The 18214-nt window shown below is 36.6% G+C and overlaps 1 protein-coding gene across 3 annotated transcripts in view; it reads left to right on the top strand.

The window, feature by feature from the left end:
- The first annotated feature begins 14266 nt into the window (after positions 1 to 14266).
- The window catches only part of LOC106072185 (serine-rich adhesin for platelets-like), a 79377-nt gene continuing 75429 nt past the window's right edge, over positions 14267 to 18214 (top strand). For all 3 annotated transcript variants that reach the window (XM_056017133.1, XM_056017132.1, XM_056017131.1), the window contains exon 1: positions 14267 to 14519. The gene's annotated coding sequence lies outside the window, so the exon portion shown is untranslated. The remainder of the gene's footprint in view (positions 14520 to 18214) is intronic.

The following is an 18214-nucleotide window of genomic DNA, read 5'->3' as shown; positions in this document are numbered from 1 at the left end:
TAAGATTATATTTAGAAATAATATGACGTCTGTCTTCGAGGATTTAGGATGTAGTTATAGAATCTAGATACAAAATAATAAAATATTAATGTAATTTTGACGTCATTGATTCGTGTGGTTTCATTTTTTTTCCCTTTCTTTTATGAATTTATCTGACGAATCGATCTAATCGTGGAACTATGATCTAATATTCAAGATCGAAATATTTTTTTTTTTGTAATTCCACGATAAATTTTAGATAATAAAATCCCATCTTAAATTAGTTCTGGATCTAAACGATCCTATAATCTATATTATTCCTATATGGTTGTGAAATTTTGTGAAAATTATCATATATCTCATCTCATCTTATATTAAGTTATATAGAACAAGTGCAAGAATATAAATACCTAGGTATCAACAACAACAAACTGAAATGGAGTTAACACTGTCAAAACCTTTACACCAAAATTCACCAACAACTTTTCTATCTTAGAAAGCTAAGGAAATTTAACATCGACAAAACAATAATTAAACTTTTTTTATACAGCAACCATCAGCAGTCTAATTAACTTTGACATCACCTGCTGGTATGGTAATACCTCACTGGCACAATGACTTAGACTAAATAGACTAATTAAAAAAGCATCGTATGTCACTCGAACACAACTAATATCTCTTGAAGAGCTTTTTTATGAAAGATGCCTTTCCAAAACACTCACTATTCTTAAAGATAACCTGCACAGTCCTACACCCGTTAAACCACTGTTACATAAAATCTTAAAGGAAGTGGTCGTCTCCTTTCCATTAGGACTAAAACAGAAAGATTTAAAAACTCCTTCATTCCACTTTCGGTCAGAGTGTTACAAGATCAGCTGTCGTCATCTAGTAGTACATATAAGTCTTATTTAAGCGCTGGTTGTGAGTGTGTATGCGTTTCATGTGTGAAGCTTGTTCGTATTTGCATCTATATCAGGGGTGGGCAACCTTTTTCTACCGAGGGCCGCATTAAAAAAATTTGGGGACTGGCGGGCCGCTTTTTTTTTTTTTTACTCCCAATTGAGGAATTACAACAGTTAGCAATTTCTTGAAGTACTTATAGGAAAGAAAAATTACATTTTGTTATTGTCTTTTTACATCACAATATTTCACCACTAATGTACAGTTGTACTTAATGTGAAGCATTTAACTGTTTACATCCGTGCATAATGTCTGTAACTGTAGAACTAGCTTACTAGTTGTTTTGTTCTTGCGACTGCTGTCAAATCACAGTCAGTGACCATCGACCTGTTCTAACACTTCATAATTTTCAAACAAACGAAATAAAGGGTGTTTACAGATGAATTAGGTTCCGAATAATGTGACAGCTTCGCAGCAAAGTTTTCTTAAGTATGGGAGCTTCTGGCAGTCATGAAACTTCTGTGGAAGAACTCACTGGATTTACTCTTTCAGATCATAATCATCTGGAGCTAAATCAGCTTCTGCACTAAATGGTGAGCTGAGGGTATAGAAAACTAGTTCCAAGTTCCTGACGACTTAAAATTTGCTATCAAATTCCACAATCAAGGAATCCAAATAAGTATTGTAATTTCATCAATTTCACTAGAAATAGTTTCACCTTTCAGCTAAGGAAAATGATAAAACCTGATTTCACTCGCTGCTTCAAGAAGTGGAATAACTTTGTTTGAAAAGATTTCATTTGCAAACAAAACATTGCAATGTCTCCAATTAAAAAACAAACAAACATGAAGTCTTCAACTCTTCATTAGAAATATTAGTAACAAAGTCACAGTCAATGTCCTTCAATGAACCTAACTATTTCTTCCTTGAGATTCCATATTCTTCTAGGCCAGCGGATACTACTGTGTAACCGAACATCGGAATGTTTTGTTCTAAATCTTCAAGTACTTCTCGGAACTGCCAGTCAAGGCCGGCAGATAATTGGAGGCCCTTGGCAAAGTGAATTAGTTGGCCTCAAATAAAATTTAACAAAAACAGCGACAACAGTAAAATTTATTAAAAACCTATTGTACTTCGACAATAACATTGATGACAAGTTTCGCTATTTCTTCTCTAAAATAATAAAACAGTAGTACATGCAAGGCCCTCACCAATTGGTGACCCTAAGCAGTTTGTCTATGCCCAAGGCTGGCCCTGTGCCAATAATAAGATCATTGAGATATCAATTCCAACAATATATTTGATATTCAATGCTTTATTTTATTTAAAAGCCTGTTTTTCTTAGTCAAAACACGAGCTCCATTAGTTGATACACTAGCCATCTTGTACAATCCGACCCAATACTTTCAACACAGTTTTTGATAGAATTGAATAAATACTGGCTTGTGTTTGTCTTTGACTGAATGTTTCGAAATATTGCCATTAAGAATAATCTTCGTTTACTTTAAACTTTTTAGAATGACGTTTAAAGACAATGTTTATTTAGCCTCTTCATGATAAGTGATAAGAATCAAAAGTTTCAATAATTTCTAGATTTATAGATATTTACAATAATTATTTAAATATATATTTACATTTTTATATTGTGTATTGTGTGGGAACACCTGATTTCTAAAGGCGTCGGCGGGCCGCATAAAACACTTCGGCGGGCCGCATGTGGCCCGCGGTTCGTAATCTGCCCACCCCTGTTATTGTACAGTAGTTACGCTGAGGTTGTCAATTGTAGTCAAACTGAATTTCCATTTGATTGGATCAATAAAAATTATCTTATCTTATCTTATATTACAGACGTTACTTCAAAAAAGAAGATAATTACGTTTTGCGCATGTCATTTAGGTCTATCAATCTAGTCATGCATTTTAATCAACGACTTTTAAAAATAGATCTACATAGATGTTCATCACTCCCTATATTCCTATTTATCTTCGGACTCAAAGAAAAGTCTTCTTCTTCTTATTATTATTATTATTATGTTTGACACTAACGTTACATGGATGTGATAAAACGGGAACTCAAATCAGTGAACATCGATCCTGACCATAGCTCTAGACCGCACTAGATGGAGAGAGACAGTGACCAAGAAAGCTATGGACAGCGAAAAAACATGGGCCTCAGCTCTGGAAGAAAAGCGTACCATGCGTAAAATGGCGAACTCCTCTACCACCAAAGCGAAAGCCACCTTGTGGATAGGAGTGTCTCTCCAAAATTGGGCTCCACAGCCACATGAAAAAGGGTTCGAGATGACCCATAGTCGCTCTACGACTGAAGGAGGCCAACATTGTTGTTATTATATTCTGAAAACCCGAAACACTAAAATAGCTTCTTTTTTAATTTAACTTCCATAGAGGGAATCTTCAATAATGTTGACCTAAAGGAACAGATGCACTACACGGTGCTTTCGGCAACCGAAAAAAAAATGTGTGACCTTTAAAAGCAGACAGACAGACAAAATGTGTTGATATAAGCTTTTTTTTTTTAAAAAAAAAAAAAACGGCAATTAGTCAGTTAAATATTGGTAATTATTTTGTTAGATATCAACAAATTAAATTATCCATTAGTATTCACAAATATGGCTAAATATGTAGAGTTTATTTCCTTAGATGATTGAGCACGCTATTTCTCCAAGACTCATTCTCGGATCAGGTTGAAACATAGAACAATTATTTATTGTACCTAACAAAACATAAATCTGTTTCTTTTAAAAATCAATCACTCAATTTTTATTGGTAATTAAATATTTTGTCTGATCATGTCTGATCTTGAATATGAGAATGATTGTATGTATGGAGTTATTTCCCTTTCCCTACTTTTTTTTTTTTACAAAGATTTTTTTTATATTTTTGTTTGTTTTGTTGTTCTTTGCAGTGTTTTCCGATCCAGCTCAAAACGCGTCTTGTGATTCTTGCTCTAATGGTGATTGCTGTGTTATTTCCCCCAGGCTGTAGTTATCTACATTCTGCTCATTTGGTGCAAGCCTTAGTTGGTGAATGACTGGAGCTTGTCCTAATTGCTATTTGTTACTCTCCAAGTATCTAGTTAAAGTCCCCCTTTTCAGACGGCAGATGATGTTTCTGGGCTTGCACGAGGGTGTCATGTGGTCAGCACTACGATCAATTACCTGGGTGGACACAGAGGCGCCTTAGAGATCTCAAAATTAAAAATCCAAGTTTTCACCAGGATTTGAACCCGGGACCCCTGGTTCGGAAACCAAGCGCTTTATGTCATAAAGTAATCCCGCATCATATGATATGCAAATAAATGCCGAAAAACAACAACAAATTATGACCCATAGACAACAGGGCTTCAAAAGGGGCATCGGTGTTGGAGCTAAGAAGCTGACTAGTGTCAGTAGTTTCAAATACTTTGGAGCTATTGTCTCAGATGAGGGAACGAAACCTGAACTACTGGCCCGAATTGCACAGTCCACAGCAGCAATTTCAAAACTTAAAATAATGCGGCACCAAAATCAGACTGATGGTCATGGCTAAATTTTTCTATGCTTGTGAGTCATGGACGCTGACTGCAGAGCTAGAGAGAAGGATCCTAGCAAAGGAATTGAGATAGTACAGAAAGATCAAGGTACAGGGGCGGACTGGGTGTCAAAACCGGCCCGGGCATTTCTCTACAATCATGCCACATGATGGGCGTCCAACTATACCTGACCTCAAAATCATAGTGTAAATTTTAATAATGTATCGAAAGTTGTTAGTATATGAATAATTTATTAGATGATTTTGAAACTATCCGATAAGCGCTATTACTAAATGAATAAAGTATATTGGGGAATCTCTTATTGTGAAAAGTTTTTGCTATTATTATTACATTAGCATTCACATTCAAGACATCTGAAGATCCCCATTAAGGAACATATTGTTTATGATTCACTTTCACCCCTCGCCATTTTCTCAGTCATTTGAACTTCAATTTACAAATACAACTCTTCATCCTCCATTATTTAACTGTCCATCCCACAAGGGCGCGGTGGCTGAGTAGTTAAGCGCTTCCGAACCTGGGGTCCTGGGTTCGAATCTCGGTGAAGACTAGGATTTTGAATTCCGAGATTCTTAGGGCTTCCCTGGGTCCACCCAACCTTAACGAGTACCTGACTGTAGTTGAGAAAGTAAAGGCTGTTGGTCATTGTGCTGGTCACATGACACCCTGCTCGTTATCCATTGGCAAAGACACAGATGATCTTAACATCATCTGCCCTATAGATCACAAGGTCCTAAAGAGAACTTTACTCTCATGTACTGCTTTCTCAATAACTTAAGAACCTAGTTCGATTGCAACTTAAAGCTGGCTACACACACACACACACACAACAGAACATGGCTACACATATACACAACAGAACATGGCTACACACATACACAACAGAACATGGCTACACACATACACAACAGAACATGTCCACTTTGTTTTTAATATCCTTACGTTCAGTAAAAACAAATGCTGTCAAGATAATCTCATGTTCTAGCAAAGCCTCTTTGTATGTCGTCATAAGTCAATAACGTTCTCATCTTGGCAGTTGTCACAGCTTTCCTATTGTATTTATAATTATATAGAATCTACCTTAGTTCTCGATAGGTCTAGGTGACCCTGGTTCAGTTCAAGTTAACGAAATAAAACAATTAAACCACTAGATCAAACACATAAGCTTTAATCAGCTTTACTGCATATCACACACGCTGGTCTCAGTCTGACAACAAAACACACTTCCGGTCATTCGCGCAGATTGTAAAAAAAAGATTATACATACATACACACATTCATCCGTGACAGCATTAATGTTTCTTGCGGCGTTAAGCCTGTTCATTCCTAAATGCTGTCATCATAAAGTTTGTGAATGACAATAATCTAAATTAGACTAAATAGAGGCCAGACGTAGATCTAGATTTAAATGTATTAAACAATTTGAACAAAATTCACATCTAAGATATAGCTTTTCTTCTTACTGCTTAGGGGGGGTGCAGATTTATTTATTATGTAAACATTAAGAAGTGAATCTGATGTTAAAAGCATAGCACACAATTACCAGTAGTAAAGTAAGTAAAGTTCCCCTTTTAGATCTTGTGGTCTATATGGCAGATGATGTAAAGGTCATCTGTTTCTGTGGCCTACGGTTTACGAGGGTGTAATGTGGTCAGCACAACGACCAACCGCTTTTCCCCAACTAATGCCAGGTACCTATTAGAGCTGGGCAGACTCAGAGGCGCCCAAAGATCCCGAAATTTAAAAAAAGTTCTTATGTGATCAGTTAACGTTGCTCTACTTAGAATAATTGTCTTATCAAAGTCAACGTATTGTTCTGTTTGCTTTTATGTGAAAATAACGCCAAATGATTTTTAAAATGTTATTACTTTAAACGATCAAAACAAAACTATGGCTTGAATATTCCTGGTCCATTGGTGAATTCGATTGGGGAGGGGGGGAGGCGCCTCTGAGTTTGGGTGATAACATAAACTCTTTTTGTAATATTATTTTGCAAAGCATTCCAGCAATAGATATTACTTATTTTCTGCTCCTTCTTTTTTTTTTCTTCTTTTTTCTTCTTTTTAGATTATTTTGCATTTTGATTCCAATCAACACATTTCAACACTGTTCATGATAATAATTGTGATTTGTGAAGGACTTCGTAGCGGGCCAACTCCATCAAACAAAAAAACACAATTCGTATGTGACAGGACATGTCCTCTATAGGACTTGGAACGTTGTTGTTGATCCCTTTATAGATTCACACTAACGTCGATTTCTATAAGAAATAAATGCCTTAATTTTCTTGTTTATCGTTTAGTGACGTCTACTAGAAGCACTATATATGGATGATGGATATTTACAACAATGCTTTTAGATTAGTATTAGACTTGAAAAGTGTAAAAAAGTATTTTTACTTCATCGTGACGATCAAAGTGTTGCCTTTTAAGAGAATAATATAAATCTTGAAACAATTTATTGGCATTCATGCAGCCCTTTCGGTGGCCCTACCGGCCCACTTGGGTACCGGCCCACTTGGGTACCGGCCTACCGGGCATTTGCCCGAATGCCCATATAGCCAGTCCGACCCTACATAGGTATCACATTTAAATACCACATCACAAACCAAGAGATTAGAGACAAGGTTACTGCAGCGATTGGACCCCATGTTGACCTGCTAACTATCGTAAAAAAAGGCAAGCTAAAAATCTATGGCCATATTACAAGGTCTTCGGGGCTCGCAAAGACCTTCTTTCATGGAACAGTACCAGGAAAAAGAAGAAGAGGCAGACAGAGAAAGCGAGTGGAAGACAACATAAAAGAATGGACGAGTCTGCCATTGAAAGAGGTTCTAACAAAGGCAAAAGACAGAGAAGAATGGAGAAAGACAAATCTTGCATGGTGCCTCACACTAGCGTAACATACATACATACATACATACATACATACATACATACATACATACATACATACATACATACATACATACATAGGCCTACCTACATACATACATATATACATACATACATACATACGCCTTACTTTTTGCTTTATATATTAAATATAAATATTTTAAGACATCAAAACGCTAACACACACAAATCACAAAACACACAAAATCACATACCACACACACACCCTATTCTGTGTGTAGTGATAATGTTTTGACATAGATCCTGAGTTTATAATATCACAATCAGTTCGTCTTTAAGAGCCACAGAGGCCAGGCACTCGCCTAAAATTATTAGCTAACGCTTAGAAAACTTCAATACAAGCAATGGTCCTCGAACAACTCTTTGAGGAGCACTGATCCTTATCTAAGTCAGCAGACGATCTTGTTTCATTATGTCCAAGATGTGTTGCAGAGCATATGTAAATATTAGCGGTTAGTGTGGTATTTACTTTACAGTTGGCTATGTGTCTATATTGTACAGCTAACAAGCAATCTGGTGAATCCGGTGTATAGATACAATAAGGAAAGCTTTATAATAAACCAAATAAAAAATGTATATGCTTTTTGTTAAAAAATTTAATTTTGAAGATTCCATTTATTTTTTTTACAAACCTTATATCGACTCACTCTGTCGGTGTAACTGGACAAAAAGTTTGCCCACCTTATTTCTCCCACACCCAATCTCAGATCAAGTTGATATTTTGCACAATTATTTCTTGTACCTGACAAAACAAGAATCAATTTTAAAAATGAACCAATCAGTAAATTAACTATCGGTAGTAAATTATTTTGTTTGGTATCGAACAAGGAAAAGAAATTGTGCTTGACAGATGCCCCTTCTTCCCTCCCCCTTTCCCAACTGGATAGTGAAAGTATCATAGTGCATTGAGAAAGCTAAAAGCATGAAATTTCGCTAAACAAAAAAAATTAGTACAAAAATAATTATTATTGTTAGTCTAGATCTCCTACTAATTAAGTTTTATGTCTATGATGTAAACTGTGTGTGTGTGTGTGTTTGTGTGTGTATTTAGTTCGTTGCAATATTCCAAATTTTTGCTTCAATTTTTTTTAGTAGGTATTATCATTTTTACTGTTAAAATCATAGACATAAAATAAATAAATTAAAATATTCTGCAGAAATATGTGTAAAGAATGTTCTTTGTTTTATGTGTTTGGTCAAAGCGCATACCCACACGACAAGGCAGCCAATGAATCCCTATCTTATCTTATTTTATTTTAACTTATCTTATCTTATATTATGCCTCCATCTTTTTGTCTTTCTGAGTATTTCATTAGGTTTTGTTTTTCTACTTGTAAACTATGGTTCAGTGTTTTATGAATATAGCTACTTTACTTTTTATTCATCTGTCCTGAAGTCTCTAAGTTTAGTGATTTGACTAAAGGTGTTACTCTAATCAAATGAAAATATTCGGTTGTTATAAATCTCACGGCTCTATTTTATAGTTGTTCCATGTCTAGGTTTTTTTATGTTTTTTTTTTTTGAGTTGAGTGTTCCCAAGCAGAGGACACATATAGCTAGTGGCCTAACTACAGTTAAATAGCATTTTAATTTTATGTGTTATTGTACTGTAGTTACGCTGAGGTGGTCAAGGATAGTAAAACTGAATTTGCATTTGATTGGTCCAATAAAAATTATCTTATCTTATCTTCACATGACAAGCTCTAATGTTTTGCTTGACTTTTTTAAATAGTTTCATCAATATGCGGATTCTATGATAAATTTTCATTTATTATTTTGAGTTTTTAGTTCCTAGCAGGGACGGACCAGATATCAAAATCGGCCACGGGCATTTCTATACAATGCGGCCCATAAATTGTATGCCATATGATGATGATGGGCATCCAACCATATCTGTCCTCAAAAGTATTATGTAAAGTTTAATAATGTATCGAAAGTACTTTGCTGTATAAATAATTAATTAGATGATTTTGAAACTATCTGATCAGCACTATTGATAAATGAATAAAGTAGAACACTTGGAATGGTGAATCTCTTATTATGAAAAAAAGTCTGCAACCATATACATTAACATATACATGTACTTGACATTCCAATTCAAGGCATTCAAAGCTGGTAAGGTCATACTGTTTGACACGACTCGCTGTCAGAATCATCTATAATAAAGGTACAAAAGTCATCAAATTAAAAGAAAAGCTAGTTAAGACGTCAACAAAATCAAACAGACTTTGTCTTGATTTATGCTAAGGATAGCTTCTAATTGGTAAGAGTGAAGACATTTTGTTACGCATTTTGTAACAGCATCCTAGAGTAAAACAAACAAACAAAAAAAAAAAGGCAATATAGGTTAACACAATATATTGCAATTTTTAGTTATTTAGCTAGCCAGGAAAACCGGTGACTAGGCAGAATTTAAGTCATTGGTTAATATGTATGACTAAATGCATGTCGCGTAGGACGTAATCATCTTCTTTTTTTGAAGTAACGTCTGTATTATATAAGATAAGATAAGTTATTTAATAATTAAAAATAAGTGTAAAAAAAAAAAACGTTATGAAAGAAAAATCTATTAGAGACTCGAACTCTGTACCTTTGATATAAAAAGCTAATGTTCTACGCAAGTGCCACACAATCAAAGTCAACGAAATTTGAGGTTATTATACGTACTTTAAATATAATTTCTTTCTGAAAGTTAAATCTACATTTTTTTAATTCAGTATTTTATTTTAAAAAATGCTTTGAACTTAATATGAATTAAAACATATTATATGTTTTAAATTATTATTAGTAAAATGGAAGAGTACGTTAAGTGCTAACATTGAAGTTGACCTTAAAAATTCTAAATTTAGTAATACTGTGATAAATTCAAAATAGATGACATCTTTTCCAATAGCCATCTACCTTCGAAGGAATGACCTTTCTTTTTTTTATATTTTCGTAGTACAACGACATAGGTGTCTAGGTGTTTAAATAAGAAAATTTTATTTGATAATAAATCCTTTTTTAAAGTAAATATTCTAACTGGCATAATATTACTAAATATTTTGTAAAATTAATTATTACAACAATTTTACAAGGAAAAAAAACTATTTTTATATTTATTGTAATAAAATGTATCTCTAAAAGGCGCAGAACATTTCTATTGTAAACCAATATTACTTTAAATATTTTATTTATAAATTGAAAAGGTAATCACCTTCCTAACAGGATACACAGAGGTATTTATACTTAATATTCCTAAATCCTAAAACATGAACTATTTTAAAACGCAGAATTTAGCTTATAGAAATTGAAAAAAAAAAAAGTCATGTAGAAAAAGCAATGTCTACATTATATATTGAATTTGGGGGTTTTTAGGGCGCCCATGAGTTCACCCAACTCTAACGGGTACCCGACCTTAATTGGGGGTAAGCAAAGACGGTTGGTCGTTGTGCCGCTCGTTAGCCTTTGTCCAAAGCAACAGATGATCTTAACATCATCTGCCCTTAAACGCAAGGTCCGAAAGGAGAAGTGCACTTAACTCACAAGGTCAAATACTGCTTTCTCAATAACCTGGAAACCCAATTTGGCTGTCTGCATCTTAGAGCTGCCTACGCACACAACATACTATTAAGTCCACTAGTTTGGCGGTAATCTAATATACTTACGTTCAGTGAAAGGGGATCGGAGTGACTGCAACAACTATAGGGGTATCTCTCTCCTCAGTATAGTGGGCAAAATCTTTGCTAGAGTGGCACTATCCAGGCTGCAAGTGATAGCTTCTAGAGTCTACCCAGAGTCTCAGTGTGGATTCAGGAGTGGTAGATCCACTATAGACATGATATCTTCTCTACGACTACTGCAGGAGAAATTTAGAGAGAGAGACAGACCCCTTTACATTGTTTTTGTTGATCTGACTAAAGCTTTTGACATGGTCAGCAGAAGTGGCCTTTTCAAACTCCTGAGGAAAATAGGTTGCCCTCCCAAACTACTGAAGTTAATTGAGTGTTTTCACGAGGAAACTAAATGTACTGTCAAATTCAATGGAGCCCAATCAGCACCTTTTGAGGTTTGCAGTGGTGTCAAGCAGGGATGTGTGCTCGCACCTACTCTGTTTGGCATATTCTTCTCCTGTCTACTGCATTATGCGTACAGCGACATAAACGAAGGTGTGTTTCTCCATACAAGATCCTCTGGAAAACTATTTAATGTATCAAGGCTGCGGGCAAAAACCAAGGTTAGGAAGCTACTTGTCAGGGAACTCCTGTATGCTGATGATGCAGCTATTGTGGCTGATTCTGATATTCAGCTACAGTCCATGGTTGACAAACTATTTGCTGCTTGCCAGAAGTTCGGCTTAAACATCAGTCAAAGCAAGACTAAGATACTTGTCCAAAACACAAACACTGCACCTCAAGTAAGCATTAATGGCCAACCACTAGAAGTTGTTGATCACTTTTGTTACCTTGGCTCCATCATATCCAACAACACTCTACTGGATAAAGACATAAACAACAGGATAGCCAAGGCAATGACCACCATGTCACGGTTGCAGAAAAGAGTCTGGGACAACATATTGCTGACTAGCAGTACCAAAGCCCTAGTCTACCGGACCTGTGTGTTGAGCACCTTGCTGTACGAAAGTGAAACATGGTCAACCTATTCATGGCAGGAAAAAAAGCTGAATGTCTTCCACCTCCGATGCCTAAGGCGGATCTTTAAAATAAGGTGGCAAGATAAGATAACCAATGAGGAAGTGCTACATAGAGCAGGATGCCAGGACATCCGCTCTGTTATCAGCAGCAGACGCCTTGGCTGGCTTGGCCACGTTCGTAGAATGCCAGTAGGTCGACTTCCACAGGACATCCTGTATGGCGATCTAATAGAAGGCAGGAGAGCCGCTGGTCGCCCACTTTTACGTTATACGGATGTATGCAAACGCGACATGAAGCTCTTCAAAATCGACACTGACAACTGGGAAGAGGTGGCACTGGACAGATCCACATGGAGAGAGAGCATAAAGAAGGGTCACAGATTGCAGATGTCATACACAACAGAAGAAGAAAGAAGGGTGAAAATGCAACGGCGCCTGGTGATTATATATGCCCAACCTGCGATCGCAGCTGTGTATCAAGGATTGGCCTCTTTAGTCACACAAGAAGTTGCAAAGGGAAAAGATCGTCTCTCGAGACGTAAAATGCCACAGACGTTCAGTGAAGGTCTTATGACGTTGAGCCTGTCCATTCATATTTGCTCCCATCATAACGTTGGTGAATCTCTACTGATTGTGAGAAAACATTCAGAATTTTACATTTTTTATTTACTTTTATTATTATTATTATTATTTTGCACAGGGCTCTAACAATAGTTGCTTTTTATCTGACTTATTTTCTGCTCTTTCTTTTTCGATTCTTTTGCATTTTGATTCCAATTAACACATTTCTACACTGTTCAAGATAATAGTTATAATCTATGAAGGACTTCGTAGCGATATCTTGCGACAACTCCACCAAACCAATAAGAATTCGTATGTGACTGGACATGTCATCTAAAGGACATAACTCTTGGTTGGTCTCTTAATAAATAGATTTATCCGAATATATTCACACTAACGTCGATCTCTATAAAAAAAAAATGGCCATAAGGTTCTTGTTTATCGTTTAGTTTAGTGTATATAAAGGAATTGAAGTTTACTAGAAGCACTATATACGGATGTAGGGTATATACGACAAAGCTTTAGATTAGTATTAGACTTTAAAAGATTTTTTTTTTTAAATCACGACGCTCAAAGTGTTGCAGTTAAAAAGAATGTTATAAAATATTAAAGCCTTTTACTGGCAATCATGAGGCCTTTTCAGTGGGTACGGACCACCGGGCGTTAGCCCGAATGCCGATTTGGCCAGTCCGCCCCTGTTTCATAGTAGTTATTTTTTACAATAAAGAATAAGATACGCGATTCCTCTCCTATTGGGTAATAAAACTATAGTTAATTGGGTAATAAAACTATGGTTAATTGGGTAATAAAACTATGGTTAATTGGGTAATATAGCTATGGTTAATTGGGTAATATAGCTATGGATAATTGGTTAATATAGCTATGGATAATTGGGTAAAATAACTATGGATAATTGGGTAAAATAACTATGGATAATTGCGTAATAAAACTATGGTTAATTGGGTAAAATAACTATGAATAATTGCGTAATAAAACTATGGTTAATTGGGTAAATAACTATGAATTATTGCGTAATAAAACTATGGTTAATTGGGTAAATAACTATGGATAATTGCGTAATAAAACTATGGTTAATTGGGTAAAATAACTATGGATAATTGGGTAATAAAACAATGGTTAATTGGGTAAAATAACTATGGATAATTGGGTAATAAAACAATGGTTAATTGGGTAAAATAACTATGGATAATTGGGTAATAAAACAATGGTTAATTGGGTAAAATAACTATGGATAATTGGGTAATAAAACTATGGTTAATTGGGTAAATAACTATGGATAATTGGGTAAAATAACTATGGATAATTGGGTAAATAACTATGGATAATTGGGTAATAAAACTATGGATAATTGGGTAAATAACTATGGATAATTGGGTAATAAAACTATGGTTAATTGGGTAAATAACTATGGATAACCTTCTCCAATTGCTTTCTCTTCTTTCTCATCTTCTGAAATTTCCCCCCCCCCCCCCTCCCGTTGTCTTCACCCCACTCTTTCAATTTTTATCAACAAAAAGAACATTAAAGCAGGCTCTGGGTACACGTTTCCCATACCTGTGGAATTCAACCCCCCACCCCTCCCCCAGTCCACACACTCTACCCCCCCCCCACCGCACACCGTCCATTATTTCCCCGCCCCCGCATGGAGCAGCAGAGAACTTGTCGCCGACAGGTAGCGTGGAGTCGCCTCGCTCTAACGGCATGCATGTCACATGTCACACAAGGGAAGGGGCTGAGAACTCTCGCGCTAAATATAATGTTGACTTCTGCGAGAAGTAGCCTCGCTCATATGTCCGGTGTCTGCTAATTTTTATGAGATAATATAGCAGGACTACACATTTATTGTGTGTTTAGATCAGTTCATTAAATTAACGATTTGTGCTTCAGTTTAACAATATTCATGGATTTGTAATGAAGTGATAGATCTACTTTCTAAGGATTTCATTATATAAAATAAGGTAAGCATCGTCAATAACGATAGATTTTGCCACAGGCGGTTTTATTTATTTATTTTTAAAATCATATTTATAGCATTAACACATGATATGTCACATACTTAGACATTTATCACATAAAAGAGACTCCATACAGATTTAGAACATTTTATTGTACTTTAATAGATCTAGATCTTTAGTAGATTAGATTAAACTGGTTAGTCGAGACTCGGAACTCATTCTCGAAAAGCAATAAAAGTCATCTATCTAGATTCTTGATATATTCTGCAATAGATATTAATCTCAGATCTTAAATGTGACCTATTCTGTATAAGGTTGTCAGAGACCTGTGTTTTGATGGCTGTCTGGTCATGTGGTATGCGATCTGCATTGTCTAATCGATGACACGGGGTCGGCTGGTTTTTGTGGATTCCTACCAGTGGCGTAGCTAGGGTGGGGGGAGGAAGGGGGGGGGAAATGAAAATCCCCCCGGGCCCCCACTTGAGGGGGGCCCAAATTAGTGATTATTACATTAAAAATTCAATATCACGCAAAATGCAGCCCCCCCCCCCCAAAGAGGTCTACCCCCCGGGCCCCCGAACGATAAAAAATTCCGAGCTACGCCCCTGATTCCTACCCTACGCCAAAAGCTTTAATAAAATGAAGTAGCCTATATTTTTGAATTAGCGGAGGCCTCGAGGCTGAGGCCATATACGGACCCACCGTCTGCACTGACCATGTGTTGGGATAGTACCATCCAAAGAACCCCCCCCCCCAGCCCCTGATTCATATAAGATCGTTGTCCAAACCTCTTGCAAGGCGGCGAGCTATGGCAGTAGGCAAGATTCGAACACGGGACCATCCAGCCGACAGTTTAGAGCGCATGCCACACGACCAGGCTGCCATCCACCTGATCCTGATAATTTTTTGTTGTTGTTGCAGCATGCCACACTCCGCCCATTTCCCCCTCGCACGCCACTGCCATAGCTCGCACACACAAACACACACAGAAGTCGGCTTGCGTGCCTAAAAATATAAAGAACAAAACAACGCTAACGTTATCTCAAGTCTGAAGGGAATAGTAAAAAAAAAAAGTGTCCATCGAATAGGGGCCCTACATTTCATTCTGTTGTCAACAGCTATCTTAACGGAAACAGCTGTCATGGGTTGGGAAGTCTAGGACATAGGTTTTGGTATTTCATTTTTCAGTTTCACTTTCATAGTTCGGCACGCGCTTTTCACGACCTTGTTACCACACCCAGCATCCTGCCATTATATCCTTGTCGTAAAAATGTCAAATCATTAAAGTCTTTAAAAAAAAAAATTTATGATTTACAGACCAACGTTAGCGATTTGTTGTTTTTTTTTTTTTATAATTAGCTGATACTCAGTTTACATTAAGTGATGGTGGTAAGGTGCTTGGCTTCTGAAGCGAGGGCTCACGTGTTCCGAGTTCCAAACCTGGTGAATATTTGGATTTTGATCATCGGAATTTCTTGTGTACCTGTTATTTATTTTTTTTTAAATAAAAGTCGGTTGGTATTTGTGATGGCCACATGACAACCTCAATATTATATTTCTTTTGTAATGATGTGGTCAGTGTCTGTTTGGTGTCGTAACCAATTTAGTCTGGTTTTATTTTTTACTTGGTCTTTCCTGAAAAACATGGAATTTAGAATTTAGACATGAACCACCAACACAACCACCAACACAACAGTATCTACACAAGACAAATAGTTTGCCTCAAACCTGTAACACTTTTTAAACGTGCATGGCTTCTTGGCCGTGTACTTTGTGTTTCGAACTGTCGTCACGAAGGCCCCGATTTTGAATCCTACCCGCTCCCATCCCCCGCAGTCCTTCATGAGGTTTGTAAAAAAAAAAAGTAAAGTTCCCCCTTTCAGACCTTGTGGTCTATAGGGCAGATGATGTAAAGGTCATCTGATTCTGTGGCATACGGTTAACAAGGGTGTCATGCGGCCAGCACAACGACCAACCCCCTTTACTTTTCCCCATCTAATGTCAGGTACCCACTAGAGCAGGGTGGACTCAGAGGCGCCCGAAAATCCAGAAATTAGAAATCCCAGGATTCGAACCCCGGACCCCGATTCGGTAGCCAAACGCTTCACCGCTCAGCCACCGCGCCTCCTCATGAGGTTTGAGCCAGACGTTAGTGTTCATTTCTTAAGGGACGTGCTGAACGCATACAACAAACTTGAACACATGTCTTCGTGTCACTGTAGACTACAATATCCTGGTACCACATCTTTAAAAATGCGAGAACCGTTGCTCCCTGAGAACGGCTGATCATTGATGACGACGATGCACACCCCTGTAGTTAACACACGCAGATTTCCGAGACCAAGCGAAGCCTATAATTTAAGCAGCGGTATATTCATATTCAAGATAGCGATTATTCCATCTTCCTGTGTATTTGCACAGATGAATAGATGTAGACTTAAGGCTATAGGATTGGGCACCAGACCAGTGGGACATTGTGACGTAACGACGTCTAATTGATAAGATGTTAATATCATGAAATGTGTATAGAATTTGAAGGTGTTTGGATAGTAAGGAGCAGGGGAAATAAAGTGTATCTTAACGTGGGGAGGGTGATCGCATCTCATCTAGTTACGAGGGGGGAAGGAGAATGCGTGTTGAATAGTAACACCTATTTATATCCTATCCTCTGATATGGTTCATTCAGTAATGCAAATCAAGGACTTAAAAAAAAGTAGTACAGGCATACTAGAACACCGAACTGTTAGGCTTTGAATTACTAAAATACGGAGGACATCATAAGATAATATAGATTACAGCAGGGCCGGCCTTAGGTAATTGGAGGCCTTAGGCGAAGTGAATAGGGCGCTCCGAGTGAAATAGAAAAATAAGACAAAAAAAAAATACGCAGTGAATAAAAACCTTTTTTGAATCTATATCTAAATCAACAATTAAGTTAAATCATATAGCGCCGATAGCACGAACGTGCTTCATGGACGATTCGTGATCACCAGGCTAGAAACAATGTTTCGACATTTCAACATTTAGAAGAAACATTGGTCTTGTAACATATGTAGTCAGTCTAACAAGTAGATCTAAACATTTGTGTATAATTTTTTAAAATAGTAAAGACTTGCAGCTAGGTTAGTAGATATAGAGCCATGGAGTTATGATATGTTTAACAATGGACCTCATTCACCAATCGTAAACAAACAACATTTAGTCACGTGATCTTATTGATAAAATAACGAAAAAAAAACCTGTCACGTGACAACCATCATGAATTAAACATGAGATCGTAAATTATATAGAAGAGATAGAGCACTACGTGCTAAATCTTGTTTGTTTACGATTGGTGAATGAGGTCCATTGATCCATGTTTCACAAGTTTTTCATTAATATACTTTTTTTCTTTTATCTATGTCTGAGGCCGACCCTGGCTAAATTTGAATGGAATACATTTTAAATATCTTGATTCGCCCGTAATATAGACTCCACATTTACATATTCATGAGTTTTGCTATCTTCGTTTTCATTCCACGTAACATAGCCCATGACAGATGACAGAGAAATGGTCCCATTTGAGCCTGTTTACTTTGAAAACCTTTTCATTCTAATTTGTATCTAGGTATAGAAGAATGTGTGCTTTAAATTCTTACTTCGCATTTATTTTAAATTGGTGTTACATTTCATTGGTTTTTTGGAGTTATTCATGTCCT

Source organism: Biomphalaria glabrata, chromosome 18 (assembly GCF_947242115.1).
Source record: "Biomphalaria glabrata chromosome 18, xgBioGlab47.1, whole genome shotgun sequence".
Taxonomy (NCBI): domain Eukaryota; kingdom Metazoa; phylum Mollusca; class Gastropoda; family Planorbidae; genus Biomphalaria; species Biomphalaria glabrata.
Note: the sequence above shows the minus strand (reverse complement) of the source record. Positions and strands in the feature narration are given on the sequence as shown.